This window comes from Schistocerca serialis, chromosome 11, assembly GCF_023864345.2.
Source record: "Schistocerca serialis cubense isolate TAMUIC-IGC-003099 chromosome 11, iqSchSeri2.2, whole genome shotgun sequence".
Classification (NCBI taxonomy): Eukaryota; Metazoa; Arthropoda; class Insecta; order Orthoptera; family Acrididae; genus Schistocerca; species Schistocerca serialis.
Window position 1 is genome coordinate 96,489,044 of NC_064648.1, and position 19,410 is coordinate 96,508,453.

Genomic DNA, 19,410 nt, shown 5'->3' on the forward strand with positions numbered 1-19,410 from the left:
CTTTACTGGTTCATGAATCTGTACAGGAGGTAGAGTTAGGTAAAGAAAATATTGTCATTAATAGATTATGTGAGATGGTACAATGATTGCTGTCTAACATGAAGTGAGGCCACTACCTGTACCATCCAACGTTACATGGTAGCATAGAAAATGGAACTATAATACTATGAAACTGAAACGCGGAACAAATGCATTTGGTACATGAACAATAAAAATGGGAAGGACTGAACGCAAACAGCCAAGAAAGTAATGGGTCAGTCCAGTGAAACTGGAAGGAAGAGGTGTAGAAAGAACCAAGTCTGCATTTAATTCTTTACACTACAAGCCACCTTGCAGTGGTGCGTGGCAGAGGGTACTTCTTGGACCACTGTCAATTGTCCCTCCACCTGTTCCATTTGCAAATAGTCAAAGGAAGGATGGCTCTCAATAAACTTCTGTAGGAGCTCACATTTCTCTAAGTTTCTCATTGTGGTCATTTCACAACATGCATGTGGAAGTAAGTAATTCAATGCTTGGCTGTTCTTGGAATACACACGCTCACAATTTCAACAGTAAACACCTCCACAATCCACAACAGCTTTATTCTAGACCCCCCTCCCCCCCCCCCCCCCCCCAGGTCTCTCTCTCTCTCTCATTTTGAGGTAGAAACCACCAATGCTATTGCAAGATAGAGACATCGGTAGAAACCACCATTGCTATTGCAAGATGGAGAAATCAATGGTATACTGAGGTACTTCTACAAATATAGTGCATTATCACTCGGTGTTTATTGACCAAAGTGGCAATTCTTCTGGAACCCCTGGAATTCTTAGGAAAAAATTTGAGGCATCTCATGGAATTTTGTAAAATGTTGGGGAATTCTTTTTTTTCGTTTTTTTATGCAGTGCTGAATTTTAATTTTATTGAGTTTTATGAAACACAAATTTTAAAATACTTAGTTGTTTCTAAATGTGTTAATTATATGAATATTATTCCACATAAATTATTGATGTTTAAAAACTGCAGTTGAACAACAGATAATATATTTTAGCTGAAAAGAAAGGAACATCATTATTGTGTCTCCCCCCCCCCTCCCTCCCTCCTGTTCACCATTGATTTATCACGAACTTTTTATGGCACCATCTTCCCCCCATACCTGGAATTCTCAGGGATCTTTTTTCCCAGGTATGAGTAGGCACTGTGTTAAGAAAACTTGCTGTTCATGTGTTTGGCGACTAGTTTCAACCAACTTTTTCATTCTCAAGGTTGACCTACTGAGGCTACACTGAAAGTTCCTGATCTTCATAAGACACATCCGAGTCGCAGTATGTGCTTTACAAAGTGATCGCAGATGACTCTCACACTCAACATGCCCCTACTTAGCATGTCAGAATCAAACTTACAGGTGATGTTTGTTGTGAAGATCAAGCACTTTCAGTGCAGTCTCAGTAGGTCAGGCTTCAGTATGAACCATCTGGTTTAAAACTAGTTGTCAAACTATGTACTGCAACTGTGACTGATCTGTTAATAAGCACTTAATGAAATACCGAAAAAAACATTGCTCGTCATGTATCAACAAAATGTCGAAACTGGAAATTGTGCATTATACAGAATTTAAAGCACCAGTCAGCACACAGATTGTGCTTTGCTTTTGGACTGTAGGAGATTGCATCTCTTAAGTTATTATAATGTAACATTATCTCTCTCTCTATCACACATACACACACAAACTGTATCTCTCTCTCTGTGTCCCTCTCATGCAACTCCCACACATGACTGCAGTCTAACAACTGAAGCCACACTGTCATATGTGAGATTTTTGTGTGTGTGTAGGGCCTTTTTTCAATGAAGCCCATGCTGGCCGAAAGCTTATTTGTGACAGTGTTTTTGTTGTGCCTATCTGCGACTCCGCATATCCGCCATGTGGTGAGTAGCAACTTTCCTTCCATATTGTTGTACTGTAAATTTAATTTTATGCTACTGCTTTCACAAGTGGTTTCAAAATGAATTTATTACATTTTATGCCTAATTTTATTGTTATTTTGGACTATAGTTTGTTTTAGGCATTATGAGATCATGGGTGTTTTGAATGTCGGATCGTGTCTAGGAAAAATGTGATATTGCTTTCAATATATCACTTAAAATAATGGGTAATTAAAATCATATGTCCCATTGGTTCCAAAGTGAAACCACCTGCTTAAAACAATTGACTGTTTACTTTTTACCCATTTCTTCTTATACTCATTGCTTACTATGGTAATAGAGATTAATTATATGAAAAATGTTTAAAAATTATATTCCAAAGTCAAACCACCTCCTGGAAACAATTCATTGTTTGCATTTGCCGATTTCTTGTCATATTTGTTGCTCATGACAACGATAAAGGTTAATTTTGTGAAAAAAATTTGAAATAGTTTTTTCGTATTGTTGGGACAGATGAGAAAATAGTCCAGAATTGCTCATACAAATGTTCTGTAAGCCACTCCTTTCATGGATCAATCAAATATCCTTACTATTTTTTGAATGAATTTCAGCCTGGCGTCAGGCTTTCCTACATTTAATTTTATATGGTCAATCCAGTTTAGGTCATTGTGAATGTTTGGTCTGTGGTATGTCAAGTTTGTTGATTTATATGGTGGTTTGTCAACAGTAGTGTAATTGGACAGTAGTGAATCTCTCTAGCTATTTACACACAGACTGGTGTTATTTGCATTCTGGGCCAACTGCAAGTCTGTGCACCAAATATGGATTCATCGCAAGACTTCTTGCACTTTACTACAGCTTTCTGGCATTTCGACATTCTTACAGAGAACAGCATCATCTGAAAACAGTCTCACAGAGCAACTGGCATTATACAGTAGATCGTGATTGTATACTGTAAATAGCAAACATCCTTGGAGATTGAGCAGCTGCTTATGGCCGGTGCTCTGTCACATATTGGTGTGGACCCAATTGATTCTGTTAGTAGATGGGATTATATTAGGTACAGCCTTCACCTCAGATAGAAACTCAATGGTAAACTGGCTGGGCTAGTAACAGGGGACTTAAAGGGGGGGGGGGGGGGGGGTCACTCTCGTGAGTGGCAAAACACCAGTGCTTACTGGTGTCACAGCAGCACATTTTTTTAGGACAGGAAAGTCAGAAAGAAATAGTTTTAAGAGAAGTTAGGATGAAAATAAACCATCAGTTTAAGAAAGACACTGCATCAGCACAAACAGTTGTTGGTAAAAAATTTTCAGCAATCAGCAGAAATTTTATTTCCAACCACTTACAAAGGGCTGACAGATAAAAACTGAAAGCCCACTACAATGGGGCCATGGAATGGTTCCATTAAAAAGTAATCACCTCACAAATCAAGACACCTATATATATACTAAGATGGTATCTGTTCTTTCTGACATGTCTGAAAGAACAGATACCATGCAGCTCATTAGAATGAAATTATAATGAAATGAACAACCTTAGCTGCTTACAGGCATCGACATACGTCAACGGGGACCGATGAAAATGTGTGCCCCGACAGGGACTCGATCCGGGATCTCCTGCTTACATGGCAGACGCTCTATCCATCTGAGCCACTGAGGACACAGAGCATAGTTCAACTACAGGGATTTATTTCTGGCACGCCTCCCGCGAAACCCACATTCTCAACGTATTGTCCCGCAATACATTCGTAGTGCCCCCACTCATTATACTCATTTCTCGCGGTGCGTTGCCGATTCCCATAAGAGTTCGGGTACTGTTTGTGCATTTGCACAGAAGAAGAAGATGGTCAAGTGGCCGGTGAGCCTTAACGTCTTCTGTGCGAATGCACAAACAGTGCCCGAACTCTTACGGGAATCGGCAACTCGCCGCGAGTAATGAGTATATTGGGCGGGGGCACTACGAATGTAGTGCTGGACAATATGTTGAGAATGTGGGTTTCGTGGGAGGCATGCCAAAGATAAATCCCTGTAGTCGTGCTATCCTCTGTGTCCTCGGTGGCTCAGATGGATAGAGCGTCTGCCATGTAAGCAGGAGATCCCGGGTTTGAGTCCCGGTCGGGGCACACATTTTCATCTGTCCCCGTTGACGTATGTCAATGTCTGTAAGCAGCCAAGGGTGTTCTTGTAATTTCAAGACATCTATCACATTGGCAGAAATGATCATCAATTCACGTCTCACAGAACACAGTGGGCTGCTGACATATCCACAACCTCACCCTCTTGCACTTCCTAGTCTGACTGAAACTGATGTCCACACATATTTCTTCTGGTCATCAAAGATGTGAAAATCACAGAGTCAAATCAGAGAACCATAGCCTTCATCTGATTGGAGGTGTGGGGGTGGGTGTTATTGTGCAATAGGACGATTCGATCAGACAGCATTCCTTGACATTTTGATGTTATAGCATGTCACAGTTTTGGCAGAGTGTCTTCCCGGCATTGCACATTGATTGTGGTTCCACACTTGAGGAACTCGACAAGCAGAGGACCCAAGGAGTTGAAGGAGGAGGTTACCGTGACCTTACTGGAAATGGTGTGAACAGCTTTGGATTCCTTAGGCAAGGGAGACGTGGGATCTTTCCACTGTCTGTTTTACAATTTGACCTCTGGCTGGAATCAACCTGTTGCACAATAATGCCTGCCGCCACACCACCAATCGGACCAAAGCTGTGCCTCAACAATTTGGTTGGGAAATACTGCAACATCCTGAATACAGTCTCAATCTTTTGCCTAAGGTTTTTACATCTTTGGCAATGCCTTAACAAGTTTGGTGATTAATTTAGAATGGAACCATTCCACGCGTTCAGTTTTCGGACCCCTTATATATTTAAGTCATCATATATTTGAGCACTAACAACTAAAATTAATGAACTACAGTACTTATCTGCCTTGGTGAATAACAGTCATCAAATCATCTGACATAATTTACCTCTATGAACATTATGTGCCCACTGATACATAAGTGATAAGTCTAACAGGATTTAGATTAGTCTCTTGCTTCTGTAGAGCAGAAATGGAAACAGAAGGAGCTGCTGCATTCATCAGGAATTGTCATCTGCCTAAAGCAGCTTGTGGAAGCATGCAGGACAGAACTAGAATTTCATAATAAATCATTTATGACGGTAAGGGTGTACTGAACGCTACTGGGTAATTTTAATCTGTTCATAGATCACATTGATGTTCTATAGGCCTATGTAACAGCAATAAAAAAAGATAAACGGTGATTCTGATAACTTTAATGTAGATTCTCTTGAAGACTTGTCCAGTAAGGATTTATCAGTTAGTAACACTATCATTCACGTAATCCACACTGTCAACTTCCAAAATAGGGCAACCAATTGCTCAAACACAGCTATTGATAACAATGCACTATTAATATTATCTGCAGGGTCATTTATATACAACAGGAACAGCAAGGTCCCAATACAATTTCCGCACATCTGAAGATACTTCTACATCTGACAATAAAATTCTATGACTTCTCTACCAAAAAGTCCTCAATCCAGTCACAAATTTCACTCGACACCCCATAAGATCGTAGTTTTGATAATAAGCATAGGTGAGTTACTGAGTCCAATGCTTTTCAGAAATGAAGCAACACAGCATCTTCCTGACATCCTTGATCCAAAGCTTTCAGTGGGTCGTGGGAGTAAAGACTGAGTTGGGTTTCACATGACTCATGTTTTTGGAATACATGGTGGTTGGCAGTGAGGAGATCATTCTGTTAAAGATGCCTCATTATGTTAGCATTCAGACTATGTTCTAATATTCTAAAACAGATCAGTGTGTGGGATATCGGACAGTAGTTTTGTGGTACACTTCCACTACCCTTCCCGTAAACATGTGTGACCTGTGCTTTTTTTCCAGGAACTGAGCGAGGACTTTTAATCGAGGAATCTGCGATATATGAAAGTTAGACGAGAGGCCAACTCGGATGCGAGTGCAGTCAGACCTGCAGTGAGGAAGAGAGTAGACGAGGATGAAGGGAGAGATGTCAGAGAGAGTAGCTCAGGGATAAAGTGCACTGCCAGCTTCAGTGCAGAAATGGCACTGGCACAGTTAAAAGTAAAGATAGATTAGAAGGAAGAGGAATGAATAGTAGAATTAAGAACTATGACAGTATAAGGGGTGGACAGAAAGAGGGCAGGTAGGTAAGAGAGTGAAGGTGGACAATAAAAGGAGAGAAAAGCTTAGTCAAAAAAATGAGGAGGAGGGATGTGTTAATGAAGATTAAGATCAGGATAGGATGGTGTCGAAATGTGAGGATGTCACAGATGGGCAGCCCCAAACTATGGAGTCCAGGAAACCAGTACCAGGTGGGGACTGGAGGGGGGAGAGGGGGGGAGGGAGATCCAAATGGCCTGTGTTGTGTAGCACCCTTGAATCATGTGGTGGAGTATATTGAGCAACTGGGTACTGGATGTCCCAAAGGCAGAAACTTCTTCCATGCACATTTGTATGCTCCACCAGTTTAGTGATGGTCAGGTATGTATATAACACAGTGCAGTGAACACAAATTAATTGATAAACAACATGCACGGTTTTGCATGTAGATCTGCCTTTGATATTGTAGGATTTACTAACGGTGGAACTGGAGTAGGTGGTGGTCGGTTGGTGCATGGAGAAGGATTTACACTATGACAGTCCCAATGGCAGGAACACTGGAGTGCAGGTAATGGTTTGGGAATGTCATATAGTCTGACTAGGATGGTAAGGAGATTAGGAGGGCGTTAGAAGGTGACACTGGTTGGTGCGAGAAAGATATAAGGGAGAGAGGATCCCATTTCAGGACTCAACTTGAAAAAGTTGTAGCTGTGGCCTCATAAAGTAATACCCAATATTTGAGGCTGACTGCTGAGTGAATCCACTGCTCCCAAAGTACATTTTCTACAAGGTCCATGACGATAAGATGTGAGATATTAGGGCTTGTATTGACATTTTTAGGCAGTTGTTTTTTCCTCACTGTATTTGCGAGTGGATTAGTACAGGAAATTACTAGTATGGTAAAAGTTACCCTCTTTCGTGCTCTGTGCAGTGATTTGAGCAGAGTGTATGTAGATGTAGCAAGTATAGAAGCATTTGAGGCCTGGGTGGTCCTGGGCACGAAGACGGGTCCGTCATCACTCTTTTGTAATTGAGAACTGCATTAACGAGAGGGAGAGAGTATGAAATTGCCCAGGAGATTTGTTTGTGAATAAAATCTGTGAGGTAGCTGTAGTTGAGGACAGTCTGTGAGAGACTGTCAGTGTCAGTGTATGTGTTGATGGATTTTGTTGTTGTTGTTGTTGTGGTCTTCAGTCTTGAGACTGGTTTGATGCAGCTCTCCATGCTACTCTATCCTGTGCAAGCTTCTTCATCTCCCAGTACCTACTGCAGCCTACATCCTTCTGAATCTGGTTAGCGTATTCATCTCTTGGTCTCCCTCTACGATTTTTACCCTCCACGCTGCCCTCCAATACTAAACTGGTGATCCCTCGATGTTTCAGAACACGTCCTACCAACCGATCCCTTCTTCTAGTCAAATTGTGCCACAAGCTCCTCATCTCCCAATTCTATTCAATACCTCCTCATTAGTTATGTGATCTACCCATCTCATCTTCAGCATTCTTCTTTAGCACCACATTTAGAAACTTCTATTCTGTTCTTGTCTAAACTATTTATCGTCCACGTTTCACTTCCATACATGGCTACACTCCATACAAATACTTTAAGAAATTACTTCCTGACATTTAAATCTATACTCGATGTTAACAAATTTTTCTTCTTCAGAATCGCTTTCGTTGCCATTACCAGTCTACATTTTATATCCTCTCTACTTCGACCATCATCAGTTATTTTGCTCCCCAAATAGCAAAACTCCTTTACTACTTTAAGTGTCTCATTTCGTAATCTAATTCCCTCAGCAACACCCGACTTAATTCGACTACATTCCATTATCCTCATTTTCCTTTCGTTGGTGTTCATCTTATATCCTCCTTTAAAGACACTGCCCATTCCGTTCACCTGCTCTTCCAAGTCCCTTTCTGTCTCTGACAGAATTACAATGTCATCGGCGAACCTTGAAGTTTTTATTTCTACTCCTTGGATTTTAATACCTACTCCAAACTTTTCTTTTGTTTCCTTTATTGCTTGCTCAATATACAGATTGAATAACATCAGGGATAGGCTACAACCCTGTCTCACTCCATTCCCAACCACTGCTTCCCTTTCATACCCCTCGACTCTTATAACTGCCATCTGCTTTCTGTACAAATTGTAAATAGCCTTTTGCTCCCTGTATTTTACACCTGCCACCTTCAGAATTTGAAAGAAAGTATTCCAATCAACATTGTCAAAAGTTTCTCTAAGTCTGCAAATGCTAGAAACGTAGGTTTGCATTTCCTTAATCTTTCTTCTAAGATAAGTCGTAGGGTCAGTATTGCCTCACGTGTCCAAACATTTCTACGGAATACAATTTTGTGGTGGAGCAGATATTTTTGCTGCAGATGTGAGTGTTTATCAGAGATGAGAGTATTGTCACGAGTGCCCCAGGGAAGTGTAATGAGACTGCTGTTGTTTTCTATATACATAAATGATTTGGCGGACAGGAGGGGCATCAATCTGCTGTTGTCTGCTGATGATGCTGCAGTGTATAGTAAAGTGTAAAAGCTGAATGACTGCATGAAGATTCAAGATGACTTACACAAAATTTTTGTTTGGTGTGATGAATGACAGCTAGCTCTAAATGTGGAAAAATGTAAGTTAATGAGGATGAGTAGGAAGAACAAACCTGTAATGTTCAGATACAGTATTACTAGTGACCTGCTTGATACACTCCAGTCAGTTAAATATCTGGTCATAATGTTGCAAAGCAATATGAAATGGAATGAGCATATAAGGTTTGTGGTAGGGAAGACGAATGGTCAACTTCAGTGTATTGGGAAAATTTTAGGAAAGAGTGATTCACCTGTGAAGGAAATCACATACAGGATGCTGGTGTGACCTAGTCTTGAGTACTATTCAAGTGTTTGGGACCTGTACCAGGCCAGATTGAAGGAAGACATTGAAGAAATTCAGAGATGGTCTTCTGGATATGTTACTGGTAGGTTGGAATAACATGTAAGTGCTACGGTGATGCTTTGGGAACTCAAATGGGAATCCCTGGAGGGAAGGCAGCATTCTTTTCGAGAAATACTATTGTGAAAATTTAGAGAACTTGCATTTGAGACTGAGTGGCGAATGGTTCTACTGCCAGCAACATACATTGCATGTAAGGACCAAAGAGATAAGATATGAGAAATTAGGGCTCATACAAAGGCATACAGACAGTCGTTTTTCCTTGCTCTATTTGTGAGTGAAACAGGAAACAAAATGATTGGCAGTGGTACAGTGTACCCTCCACCACGCACCATATGGTGGCTTGTGGAGTATCTCTCTAGATGTAGATGTAGATGCAGATGCCTGGGTTGTAGGGAAGGGAGCATTTGATGTAGACAGGGTGGCAGCTTTCATAAAGTGTAGGTATTGTTGGTTTTATATGGACTGAGGTTTGGATGTGAGCTTCAGTGAGGCAGAAGTCAGCATGAAAGGAATTTGCTTTGGGTTTGAAAAAAGACCAGGTGAATTTGATTTGGGAAAATTAGTTAAGTTTTTGCAGGAAGAGGAGGAGAAATTGTTCTTCACCACAAGTCCAGACCAGAAAGATGTTGTCGGTGAATCTGTATCAAACCGGGGGGGGGGGGGGAGCTTATAGGTCTTGGGCAATGCCTCTTTCATGCACCCATGAAAAGGTTGTCATAGGAATGGGGTGCCCTGATCCCCATGGCTTTGCCTCTGATTTGTTTGCAGGTCTGGTCCTCAGATGTGAAGTAGTTATGGGTAGGGCCAGAGCTGGCTTGTGTGACAATAAAGGAAGTTTTAGGAAGACTTTCAGGCAACTGTTGGAAGAGGTGGCATTCTAGGACAGAGAGACCATGTGTATGTGGGTATCAGTGTAAAGCAAAGTTGTGTTGATGGTACATAACAAGGATAGCACCCTGTGGGAGAGCATTGGAAATAAATTGGACACATTCCAGGTGGTGATTGGTGTAGGAGTTGGACACAACTATTGCAGTATTTGAGCAATTGGCTACACAGGTTCTTAAGATGGTGAGAGGTTTTGTTCAAGTTCATGGCTGGCTTCAAGGAGAACCACACTGAGTGTGTTAGCACATTAAGGGGCTGAGAGGTAGGATTTTCAAGGGAGAAAGCAGCTGATGGGAATGGCAGTTTGGAAGGCAGTTTATTTGTCAAGGGCAGGGTGGGTAAGGAGTACAGATTTTTCAGTCTGGAATTTACGGAGGGAATGGTAGAATAAAGTGTCACATCCAAAGATGGGTCTTGGCCTTTGGGAACAGAAACAAAGGTTAAGCATGTTGGGAATGAGCGTCTCGCGGGGAGCATGCAAGGGATAAGTGCCTGCAGGCGCACTATTCTCTGTGCCCTCGGTGGCTCAGATGGATAGAGCATCTGCCGTATAAGCAGGATATCCCGGGTTCGAGGTCCAGTTGGGGCACACATTTTCAACATGTCTCCAATGAAGTATATCAACGCCTGGTTACAGCTAGGGTGTCCACTTAATTATCATTTCATTCTATCAAAGTTGCATGGTCATCTACGGTAACTGTTCTTTCGGGAACAGATACTACCGTCATATATAGTTAAAAAATATGGCTTCCTGGCCATCGACCTTCTTGTGTGAACGCACACACTATGCCCGAACATGTACGGGACTTGGTAGATTTATCTGACATGAGTAATGAGAATGATGGGCAAACATCTATTAGGCGCACTACGAATGTAGTGGTGTGGACATGTTGGGAATGTGCATCTCATGGGGAGCATGCAAGGGATAAGTGCCTGCAGGTACACTATTCTATGCGCTCTTGGTGGCTCAGATGGATTGAGCGTCTGCCATGTAAGGAGGAGGTCCCGGGTTCGAGTCCCAGTCAAGGCACACATTTTCAACATGTCCCCAATGAAGTATATCAACGCCAGGTTACAGCTAGGGTTTCCATTTAATTATCACTTGATTGTGGAATTAATCAGGCCATAAAAAGGAGTAATTTTGCTGTAGTGTTTCTGAACGGTTTTGACATCTTGTGCTGAGATTGAGAGCATTATCTTTATGAACAATCAGTAAATCACTCAGAGCATATTTCCTGACGGACGTAAATATGCTGTCACACCAATCTAGAAACTGGACAAACACAGAAAATCACTTTTAATTACAGAACTATATCTCCTTCCAGGCTTTTCAAAAGTGATTGAGAAAGTGGCATGTGATAGAATACGGACTCAATTAACTGAAGAGAACTTGTTAACTGCCTCCCAGTTTGGCGTTTATAAAGGATTATCCACACACAAAGCAATACAAGGCCTCGGAAATAACGTCTTAGCTAGCGGAGCTAAACAAGAAAAAAATCTTATTGTCATATTCTGTGACCCAACCAAACCCTTTGATTGTGTGGAACGCAAAGTTATACTTTTCAAAATAAAGCATTACAGCATTAATGGTGTCTCTCTTGCATGGATGGGACCTTCCTTCATGACAGGGACAGACTGTACCTCAGGCTTGAAAATAACTTCAGAATGGAGGAACATAACACATGGAGTGCCACAATGATTGGTACTAGGCCTGCTCTTGTTTCTAACCTACAAACACTGATCAGCCAGACCATTATGACCACCTGCCGAATGGCTGGTTGGTACCACATCTGCACACACAAGTCACCTAATTCCTGTAAGGGGGGTGATGAGCTCTGATGCCAGTTTCAGTCACATCCCAGATGGGTTTGATCGGGTTCACATTTCGAGAGTTGGGAGGTCAGCACATCAATTGGGACTCGCTACTGTATTCCTTGAAACACTGTGTCACACTCTTTTCATTGCGACATGGTGCATTATCTTGCTGAAAAATGCCACTGCCATCAGGAAACATGAACATCATGAACTATGTGGTCTGCAACGAGTGTACAATACTCCTTGGCCCTCATGGTACCTTCCACAAGCTCCACTGGACCCATGGATGTTTACATGAAAGTTCCCCAGAGCACAATGTAGTTGCCACCAGCTTGTATCCATCCTGAAGTATGGGTGTCAAGGAGCTGTTCCCTGAAAGACTGGAATTCATCACACTGTGCAATGCTCTTCCACTACCCCAATGTCCAGTGCCGATGGCCACGAGTCCATTTCAGTCGTAGTTACCGACATTATAATGTTAACATTGGCACTTGCCAGGGTCGTCAGCTGCAGAGGCCCTTCGTTAGGAGCGTTCCGTCTTCTGTGTGTTCAGACACACTTGTACTCTTCTCAGATTAACGTCCGAGGGCACAGGTTGCTACCTGTCCTGGTTTACGAGTCTACTCAGCCTACAATGTCCAACATCTGTAATGAGGGGTGGCCACCCAACCCTCTGACATCTGGACTTGGTTCCACCTCAGTTTCGCCATGTGTTGAAGACACTAATCACAGCACTCCTTGAACACCTGACAAGTTGTGCTGTTTCCGAAATGCTCGTGCCAAGCCTCCGGGCCATTACAGTCTGCCCTCGCCCAATCTCAGATAGATCATGTACCTTCCACATTGTACACACAGACAGCATGCTCACCGATACAACATATACCGTGCATGTGCTGGACTACGTTATTCCTCAGCAGGTGACACTGCTATCGCCTGGACGGATTTATATTTATAGTAGGTCGATAGTTTAGTTCTGTATCATTTTTTTATGATACAATCTTCATCCCCCAAAATATTGTTCAACCTTTTAGTAAAGACTCGAAGCTTTCTTAATAACCCAATAGTCCAAAATACTTTCATGCTATGCCTCAAACCCATGTTAACTAAGTGACAGACTTCTTTTAGTCAATAACTATTTACCGTTGTAACTTACATGAAAGCCACGGCCGGAATGCAAGGATTTATCTAACATGATTACGTCTTTTTTTTCCTTTTTTGTTATTTTAATAACTGAACAATCAGGTAGGCTGACAGCGTCATGCTACATCGCTCTTCAGTCACAGTGTTGACAATAACAGTACAATAATGGAGTATTAAAAAGAACATAGTGACGGGCATAAATTAGTGGTCACAGATACACCAAAACATGGAGCTGTTCACACTCGACAATAATGACACTGAAAACACGTTGACACGGCGCACATAACACTGTTGAATCCGACGGCACAAGTGAACGTAGAAGTGTGACGGCGGACACTAAAAACACAAAACGACATCACACACACGAGACAGTGATGGCGATGATCTCCAGCACGCGAAAGTCCACGTAGCGTTTGCGAGTCCGGGGATCTGCCAAGAGGGGAAGAAGGGTGAGGGGGGGTGGAGAGGGTGGAGAGAAAAAGATGCCAATGGCTGAGGAGATGGGAGGAAGACTAGAGGGACAGGGGAGGGGAGGACCAGGGGAGGAGTGGGGAGAAAGGGAGGAGGGACGGAGGGTGCTCAAGGAATAGACACAGGAACAGGGAGGGAGGATCAAAGTTGGTAGGAGGGGTGGATGGAGGGGAGGAGGACATCATCAGGGAGGGGGAGCTGGCGGAAGCCACCTAGGGAGAGGGTAAGGAGGGTGAAGAGATGGAATCCGGGTGGGACGTGGGAATGCAGGCGCGGCAGCAGGCGGTGGTTGGAGAGGATGGGTGAGACAAGCGGATGAGGAGGATCGAGTTTGCGGGAGGTGTACAGGATCCATATCCTTTCAAGGAAAAGGAGGTGGTGGGGGAAGGGGATGAGATCATACAGGAGCAATGTGGGGGAGGGGAGACGGATGCGATAGGCGAGGCGGAGAGCATGGCATTCAAGGATTTGTAGGGATTTATAAAAGGTAGGGGGGGTGGAGATCCAGGCCAGATGGGCATAACAAAGGATAGGGCGGATGAGGGATTTATAGGTGTAGAGGATGGTGGAGGGGTCCAGACCCCACGTACGGCCAGAAAGGAGCTTGAGGAGATGGAGTCGGGAGAGTGCCTTGGATTTGATTGTCCGGAGATGGGGAGTCCAGGAGAGGCGACGGTCGAGGGTGACGCCAAGGTACTTAAGGGTGGGAGTGAGGGCGATAGGACGGCCATAGATGGTCAGATAGAAATCAAGGAGGCGGAAGCAAGGGGTGGTTTTGCCTACAATGATCGCCTGGGTTTTGGAGGGATTGACCTTGAGCAACCACTGGTTGCACCAAGCAGTGAACCGGTCAAGATGGGATTGGAGAAGGTGTTGGGAGCACTGCAGGGTTGGGGCAAGGGCAAGGAAGGCGGTGTCATCGGCAAACTGGAGAAGGTGGATGGGGGGTGACGGCGGCGGGATGTCCGCCGTGTACAAAAGGTACAGAAGGGGGGAGACGACGGAGCCTTGGGGCACACCGGCGGAGGGGAAAAAGGTGTAGGAATCTGTGTTATGGATGGTGACGTAGGAAGGACGGTGGGAGAGAAAGGAGACGATCAGACGGATGTAGTTAATGGGAAGGGCTAAGGTTTGGAGCTTGAAGAGGAGACCAGAATGCCATACACGGTCATAAGCACGTTCGAGGTCCAGGGAGAGGAAGATCGTGGAGGACAGGAATTAAGCTGGTCGGAAAGGAGATGAGTGAGGTGAAGGAGAAGGTCGTCAGAAGAGAAGGACGGCCGAAAGCCACACTGGGTAACGGGAAGGAGGTGGTGCTGGCGGAGATGCTGGTGGATGCGTCGGGTGAGGATGGATTCCAGGACCTCGCTGAAGACTGAGGTAAGGCTGATGGGACGGTAGGAGGAGACAGCGGACAGCGGATTTCCAGGTTTAAGGAACATCAGGATACGGGAGTTTTTCCACAGGTCGGGGTAGTAACTGGTGGACAGGACTACATTGTAGAGCCTAGCCAGAGTGGAGAGGAAAGCGACAGGAGCTTCACGAAGGTGACGGTAGGTGACACGATCGTGATCAGGAGCGGTGTTGCGTTTTGTGTGGAGTGTAGTAATGAGATCCTGTGTAGTGATAGGGGCATTGATTTCCGTGTGTGCAATGTTGTCCAAGTACTGGAAACCAAGTGTGAGGGGAGGGACAAAGGTGTCAGTTCGATCGCGGACATCCGGGAAGAGGGAGTAATCGAACGGGGGATCATCGGGGATGGAAAACACATCGGAGAGGTTAGAGGCAAAGTGATTGGCCTTACTGAGGGAGTCTGGGAAGGGGTGATCATCATGGAGAAGAGGATACTAGAGGGAGGGTTTAGTTCCGGTAAGGCAACGGAAGGCTGACCAGAACTTGGACAAGTTGATAGAGTAGCATTTAAATGGGTGCATGTCTGTCGCCAGTCCCGGCGTTTCTTAGCTGCGAGCAAATTACGAATCTGTTGCTGGAGTTGCCGGTGGCGTTGTAGTATGTCTGGGTCACGTGTGCAGAGGAAGGCATGGTAGAGATGGCGGGATTCACGGAGGAGGAGGATGGCCTGTGTGGGTAAGGTAGGACGGTGGGGGTGGATGGCGACAGTAGGGACGTGGGCCTCCATGGCTTCAGACAAGGTCTGCTGGAGAAAGGAGGCGGCATGGGTTACATCGTCAGGGTGGTGGTAGGTGAAGGGGTGGTTATCGGCCTGGGTGGAAAGGGTATTCCGGTAGGCATTCCAGTTGGCACGGGAATATTCATGGATGTACTCAGGGGGAGTGTCATTGCGAGGGTCTGGGCAGGGGCGACGACCGTCTGAAACAGTGAGGAGGACAGGGAGATGGTCGCTACCAATAGGCTCCAGGACATCCATCGTTATGTGACCAAGGAGGTTGGGGGAGGAGAGGATAACATCGGGAGTGGAGTCGGATTCGGGACGGGTGTGCTGGGGGATGGGTATGAGGTCGCCTTGAAGGGGGGAGAGGAACCGATGCCACCGCCGTAACTGGGCAGCGGAACGACTATGGATGTTGAGGTCGGTGGCGATCACGTAGGAGGAGAAGGTATGGTCGACGTGGGAGAGGAAGTCGAAGGGAAGAGGGGCGTTGGGGCGGACATAGATGGTGGCGCAGGTAACGGTAAGGCCGGGGAAGAAGAGACTAAGTATCAGGTGTTCGGTGGGGTCGGGAAGGAGAGTTTGGAGCCGAACGGGGATATGGCGGTGGTGCCCAATGGCAACTCCACCACGCGCAATCGGGAGGGGATTGTCAGAGCGGTGGAGGAGGTAGGGCGAAGTGTGGATGGTGTGGTGGGGTTGGAGAAAGGTTTCTTTGAGGAGGAAGGCATCCACTCGGTGGGTGGCAAGGGTGTGCAGGAAGAGGTTCTTGTTGGCGGGAAGGGAGTGGATATTGTTGAAAAGGATATGGTGCTGTCGCAACATGTCAGGTATTTAGACAAGGGTGTCGAGACGGGACATGGTGAAATGGGCCTGGTTGTTGGAGTAGGTGGCGTTAATTTTGAGTTGGAAAATGGAACGGGCGGCGAGGGATATCTGTTGGAGAGTGGGGGGCCGCTGAAAAGGATGAACATTCTGAAGGACGATGGTGAGGAATCTGATGATGTCCTCAGCGGTAGGGGGTGGGCGAAGGGAATTGCCAGGAGGGGTGGGGGCGTCCAGAGGACAGACAGTGACAGTGAGTTCAGGAGTGGTCGGAGGGGGTCGGGCTTTACACTTTTGGGAGTAGGTGGGATGGGGGAGATTGCAGGTATTGCAGGAGGGAGGGGATTGAAGGTTAGGGCACTGCCGGAGGAAGTGCGTTTGCCTACAATGCGGGCAGGTGGGGGCCTCGCGGCACTCGGCTGTTGGGTGTGTGTTATAGCGCAGACACCTCTGGCAGCGCAGTGATTGAGGAGGGGAACGGGAGGGGTCGACCTTGTAGCGCTGGTTGAAGAGGAGGGCACCCTCCATCAGGAGATGGTCAATGGAGGGGGCGTCCTCGGAGAAAACCCGCATAAGGTGGGTGGGGCTGGCCGAGTTGAAAATGCAGTGGACGGCCCGCAGCTCCATTGTGGGATGCGCCTTGTGCTCCACCAACACCTCCTCCTCCGTAATCGTCGGGCTAAGCCGAGTGATCTCGGTGGTGAGGGTCGGCGGGCGACGCGGGGGTTGGGGTTGGTGGGTAGGAGACGGAGAAGGAGAAGGGGTGACGGAGGCGTTGGGGCCAAAACGGGTGATGGGAAGGTGGGAGAGGATGTATGTATGGTGGGTTCGGCTGGGGGAGGAGATGAGAATGGTATCCCATCTGGGAGTGAGGAGAGAGATTGGGGACCAGGGAAGTGTGGGCGGAGGAGGAGGGAAAGATTCCGGGCCTCGAGAAGGGAAGGATTGGGATGGGAGAGGAGGTATTTGTATAAAGAGAGGGGGAGGAGGGGGAGGAGGAGGAGGAGGAGGAGGAGGAGGGAACAGGGCCTGGTGGGGAGTCATCCATGGCATCCTGGGGGGAAGGAAGATAGGTCCAAATGGTTCAAATGGCTCTGAGCACTATGGGAATTAACATCTATGGTCATCAGTCCCCTAGAACTTAGAACTACTTAAACCTAACTAACCCAAGGACATCACACACATCCATGCCCGAGGCAGGATTCGAACCTGCGACCGCAGTGAAGGAAGATTGGGCGGGGCCTTTTTGGGAGCGGAGGAAGTGGTGGTGCCACTAGGGCATTTAACGGCGGCAGAAGGGCGGGTGGTGATATGAGGGACAGGAGCTATAGGGAGGTGACGGGAAGGGCAGGTCCCGGTGTGGACGCAGCAGTCGGCGCTGGAGATGGTGAAGGCGACGGCGACGGTGGTGGCGGTGATGGCGAGGGCGATGGGGATAGTTGGGCATGGGCAGTGGCCCGACGGGCCACCACCTTAGCTGGAGCTGCAGTGACTGGCCGGGGGAGTGGGAGCAAAGGATCAGAGGGAGAGGAGCGAGAGGAAGAAGCTGGAGAGGGGGCGACAAAGAGTGAGGGCGAAGGGAGAGTGAGATGAGGCGGGATGGAAAGAGGGGGGTGTGACTGGGCATACCATGTTATGGTGGTGGTGGCGGCGGAGGGGGAAGTATAAACTATGGCTGTGGTGGTAGTGGTGGTGGGGACTGACATGATGACTGGGAGAAACAAAAACACACAGGACGAAAAAGAAAGGCCAACAAATGGGGACAGATGAAGACAAAGACTGATGAAGATGAAGACAGAGGAAGACGAAGACAGAGGAAGATGAAGATGGACGAAGACCAGAGTCCCACGCTGCTGGCGCTGGCACTGACGGCGACGGCGACGACGGGTGGCAGGAACACCGCAGCTGCTGCTGCTGATGCCACGGACGGGGCCGGGGCTGCTGCTGCTACTGCTGCTGCTCCTGGGCTGGCTGGCTGGCTGGCTGGCTGGCTGGCTGGACCGCCGCCGCCGACGCTGCTGCTGCAGGAGGACTGACTGGCTGCTGCCGGCTGGACCACTGCTGCTGGCCGGGACCGTTGCTGCTGGTCGGGACCAGGACCAGGACCGGGACCGGGACCGCTACTGCTGCTGCTGCTCAGCTGGCTGGTTGGCTGGCTGGCACCTGAAAAACCTAGCACTTCGATTAGTCCTGGAATGGCACAATCGAAGGGCGGTAACCTTGCGGAGTACCGCCGGAGATGGATTACGTCTTTTTTTTTTTCTTTATTGTGATTTTAACACCTTATACAAAGGCGGGCTGGCAGCAGCACAATACGCCGCTCTTCAGCCTTGAGTGTTACAACAAGTAGTACAGAAAGGTGGTACAGAGTAGACAGTAAAAATGGTGGGCAAAAAAATGTAGACACTAAAAATCGAAAAAACATGGAGCCGTTCACGCTGGATGAGAAACATCACTAACACTGGGCGACACGATGCACAGAACATGGATGATGGCGACGGCACGTGAACGGTGGGGGCGTGACGGCGAACAACACTACACACAAACGAAGGCACACACACGAAACACTGACGGTGATGATCTCCGGCGCGCGAATGTTCACTGAGCGTGTACGAGTCCGGGGACCTGCCAAGAGAGGAGGTGGAGGAGGAGGAATGGGAAGGGGAATGGGAGAGGGGGGAGCAGAGATGCCATGGGCAAAGGAGAGAGGGGGAGGGAGGAAGGGGGAGGGGAAGCCCGGTGGAGAGGGGAGGAGGGAGGGGGGAAAGGAAAGAGCAGGGAAGGGAAGGGAGGGAGGGAGGGTGCCTAAAGGAGAGGACACAGGAGGTGGGGGGGGGAGGATCAAAGTTGATAAGAGGGGTAGATGGAGGGGACGAGGACATCATCAGGGAGGGGGAGCTGGCGGAAGCCACCTTGGGAGAGGGTAAGGAGGGTGGAGAGATGGAGACCGGGTGGGACGTGGGAATACAGGCGCGGCAGCAGGCGGGGGTGGGAGAGGATCGGGGACACGAGCGGGTGAGGAGGATCAAGTTTACGGGAGGTGTACAGGATCCGTATCCTTTCAAGGAAAAGGAGCAGGTGGGGGAAGGGGATGAGATCATACAGGATCCGCGTGGGGGA